This window comes from Bos javanicus, chromosome 13 (genome assembly GCF_032452875.1).
Source record: "Bos javanicus breed banteng chromosome 13, ARS-OSU_banteng_1.0, whole genome shotgun sequence".
NCBI classification, from domain to species: domain Eukaryota; kingdom Metazoa; phylum Chordata; class Mammalia; order Artiodactyla; family Bovidae; genus Bos; species Bos javanicus.
The window spans coordinates 38270349-38274686 of NC_083880.1; positions in this window are offsets into that span (position 1 = coordinate 38270349).

Consider the following 4338-nt stretch of genomic DNA (forward strand, 5'->3'; position numbering starts at 1 on the left):
GGAACAAACAGCCCTAACTGGGAGTCTGCTGTGTGCATGGCCCTCAGCCAAGAGCCGGTGGGGACAAATAAGGGGACAACGTCACTTTCAAGAAGCACCTACTATGCACTGAGTACTGTGCTTCCAAAGCCTTTGCCTGGACCACCTCCCTCAGTCCTCACAGCTCCTCCAACTAGTTGGGACTATTACCCAGGACAAGACTGATGTTCCAACGCCCCTTAGGTACACACAGGGGGCCCCAAACCTCCCCATCTTAGCCCTCCTGTTGTGCTCAGAGCAACCCCCCAACCACTAGAGAACACCCCCTCCCCCACCACCGACCCTGCCCTTGTCCCCATGCAAAAGTGCAGAGGTGTGAGCTTTGGGAGTGGCTGGTGGAGGGAGGCAGAAGCAAACCAACTGGGTGATGAGAAAGCATCAGAGTCCTCACCCCCAGGAGACACAGACCAGTCAGAGGAACAAGCCTGGGAAGAAAATGATCAGGAGAATTAAACCCCAACATGAGGCAGGGATACAGGAGAGGGAACCACCCAGAGCCAGATGCTGGGCATCCGACTGCCATGCCTCTGCTCTCTTTACAGTCCCGTGACGATTCTATAAAGCGTCTGGAAAAGCATCTAGAACAGCACTAGGTGGACCACTGCTTCCCACTCTACTCCAGACCGCTTGCTAACAGGTTCTCCCTCCCCTTGCAGGGCTCTGCACACAGCTGCAGACCACCCCCCGCCGCCTAGAGAAGTCAGCCAGCTGGAAAAAGCAGCCCCTTCATTAAGGCAAGGAGGGGACTCCCATTGCAGCCCCCAGGCCCTGGGAAACTGCTGAGGAGATACAATAAAATTAGAGGGAAGGGCAGTGAGCAGCTCACAGGGCAGGAGTGGGCGGTTCAGTCTCTCATCAGGCTGATTAGATGCGGTCCCAGCCCAGGCCCTCGGGAGGCGTAACCCACCTCCTAGGGGTTGAGGGCTTCCTCGCCAAAACCCAGGGGGCCCCAGCCACAGCCTTCTGGACAGAGCCTGGCTTCTCACTCTAGGAGGAGGACCAAGCGTTCCCACAGGCACCCTTTAACCTGTGTGTCCAGCTGAGACTCATGTTCCTCATCTGTAAAATGGGTTTAATGAGCACTTGGCTCATGGTAATAACTGGATTCACCTAAACAAGGGGCTCTGATCCTGCCTCTACATCAGAACCAGGGGTGAGTGCTGTCCACTAACCCCCTACACTGGAATCAGAAACTTGGGGGTCAGCCCAGGCATCAGCAATTCTAACACATTTTGTTGTTTTGTATTTTTTTGGGGGGTGGAGGGTAGGTCGTGTAGGTCTAGGAGTCTAAGCCGCTGGACACCAGGGGAGTCTCCGGGCTTCAGCATTTTAAGTCTCCCACAGTAGCTCTGAGCCAGAGCTACCACCCCTCTGGACCACACTGAACCTTCCCATCCATCATACGTTAAGTCCTATTGGTCACCAGGGGTCTGGAGATACCTTCATTCACCTGCCTGGCTCCCGGGCTGGGAGGGCTTCAAGGCTGGGCTCAGCTGGCCCCTCCTGCACGTGGCTTGGCTTCTCCCAGCATTGCAGCTGGAGAGACAGACAGACACTGGAAGAGACCAGAGGGAGCAGAGAGCAAGGCTTCCTCCTGTCCCTATGGGAAGGTTCCACCCGCACCCACCCACAGTGCTGCTCTGTCCCATCCCATGGATTACAAGCATGTCACCAAAGCCAGCCTGGGTACGAGGGGAAGGAGATCAGACTCCTGGGGCGGGTGGTCCCATTATAGAAGTACACGTGGGGTATGGACGCCTTGGGAGCAAACCACCTCAGGGCAGCATTTGCAAATCAGGTGGGGCTTTGCAGTTGAGGACTGGGCCTTTACGTCGCATCAGAAGGGTCTTTTGTAGACCAAGGTCATGATCAGACGTGGCCAGAGTGAACTCGGGCTGAAAGTGCTGGTGACACACGGCTTCCTGACAACCCTGACCCCCGCCGCCCTCCTCAGCTTGCGCACACTGGCCTGTCTGGGGCCCTGACTCTGTCCCAGCACTGCTCTGTGGGACAAGCGCTCTGCAGGCAGTACAGACAGGTCCAGAGGACTGAAGACACAAACAAGAAACACTTGTGCAAGCCCCACAGGCTTCACAGCAGTTTCCTTCTGGAAAAATCCACCCAGACTTGCCACTTTCTGGGCCAGGGCAGCTTTCCAGAACGAATGGACTTCATCCATCACCTGCCTGTTCAGTGGCTGCGTCTCCCCTGGTCCTCAGGAGCCTCTTCCTGGGTTCTTCCTCCCACTCTTGCCCTAAAGTCCATGCCTGGCCACTTGCCTGCTAGAGTCTGAAAAGGTTGATGATACAATCAACTGCCCAGAGCAGAGATGAGTGACACCCCCGAGTGACTCACTCAGCTGTCTGCAGGCACCTCCCTTCCCTGGCAGGCCAGGCCAGCGGGGAGCTGAGCATTCCATCACTAGGCCAGGAATTAGCATATTAGGCCTATATCTGGGAAAAACTGGCCCTAGCCTAAACCTAGCAGGGCTTTAACTTGCTGCTCTGGAATCTCGCCTGGTCTTAGGTCTCAGAACAGGGAAGAGTCCCCTCCCGTGACCTTGCAATGTGTTGTTCAGTCGCTGAGTCATATCCAACTCTGCGACCCCAGGGACTGCAGCACACCAAGTTTTAGATACATCGTTCCCACCCCAGTCTTCAAACTCTACCAAAATGACAAGTCTGCAACATGGAGGTTAAAAAAGGCGGCCAGTCTTTCCTGACCCCCTCAAAACCTCCACCCCTTTGACTGATGCTAAAAACCCTTGATAGGCTGAGGGTGCACATGAATTAATGCAAGAGCTGAAAGGCAGGTGTAGGATGAAGTGGCTGTAGGCTGGGATTACCGGCTCTCTTTTCCCAAGATTACAGGTCTCACGATTTAACAAGCTTTAAAAAGAGGTTTTGTAAAGCATGAAAGTTAAGACCCAATTAAAATTAAAATCCTCCTAAAATGGCTAGGCTAAATCTTTCTAAGTGAAGCCTTTGCAGAATGGGGAGGAAGGCTGCTGGAATGGGGGTGGGGTGTGTGTGGCCCACCCTCACTGCCTCCACACTTGTCTGCAGGGGGTCCTGCCGTTTCTGGTGGGACTAACAGTCCAGACAAAAAGATGTACAAGTGTTCAGGCTTCAGGACTCCAAGGCTCAAGAGACCAAGCCCTGGATCATTTTCTGTAAAATACCAACAACCACATGCATAGGTAGAGGGGAAATCAGAAACATTCAGTAACTGACTTTCATGGGATGCCATATGATTGAGGATTTCTTCTAGTAGTCAGAAATAAAGATTATGAACAGAAAGTGAACACCTTTTGAATGGCAACAAGGAATCACCTCGCTCTGCTTGAACAGGCAGGGGTGCCTTCTGCCTGTGCTGAGGGGTGTAGGGACAGGGGAGCCTGTCCTCGGCACCAGTTCATCTGGCCCCTGGGGAAGAGCCCAGGTTTGCAGAAAGGCAGTAATGGCTCCACTGACAGACACGGGGTGAGAGGTGATAGGACTAGAAATGCCCCCACCTACCCAGAACCCCATGGAGCTTCATGACCAGCAAGATGTTAGTGCAGAAGGTAACAAGCCCATTACCATGAGGGGCACCTAGTTTAAAGCTCTGCTGCACTACAGACCTGGCTGGCTCAGAAGAGGAGCCCCTTAAGCCACTAAGCATGACCAGAACCTGGTCCCCAGCATCCTGGCCACCTTTACCACACCCAGCAATGGCTGTCCAAACCAAGTTCCCCCCATTAAGCCCTGAGGCAAGGTGGGCCGGCAGCCACCAACTCCTAGGTCCAGGTGCAACCCCAGACACACCCGAGTGTTGGTTACCGGGCCGCCAGGTGAGCAGGACGGAGACATGGTTAGGAACCCAGACTGTTTAAATCAACAAGAGAGCAGGAACGACTTGTGTCCAGGCCTGTTTTTAGCTGCTTAACTGGCTGGGAAGACAAGACTTCAACATCAGTTTAACATTTGTTCAAAACCAATGTTTTACAACCCCCACACCAGTTACAACTGATTAAGACTGCTAAAAGCAGTGCGGTGGGTGAACTTTTTTACAGTCTCCAAGTGTAACTTTCAAATAATTTTAAAAGATGTAATAAAACTTCAGAGGTGGAAATCTGGCGGACACCACCTCAAGGCTCAGTGACGGACAATGGGGCAGATGGACCCTTATGAACAGGCCTGTCCTGTGAATGAGGATGAGAAGAGAGGCCAGGACAGCGCCAGGCAACTACCCCACCACCCCAAAGCTGGGCTGCAGCCCGGCGCATTGGGCCTGTTTCCCCCAGAATCACTCCACAGA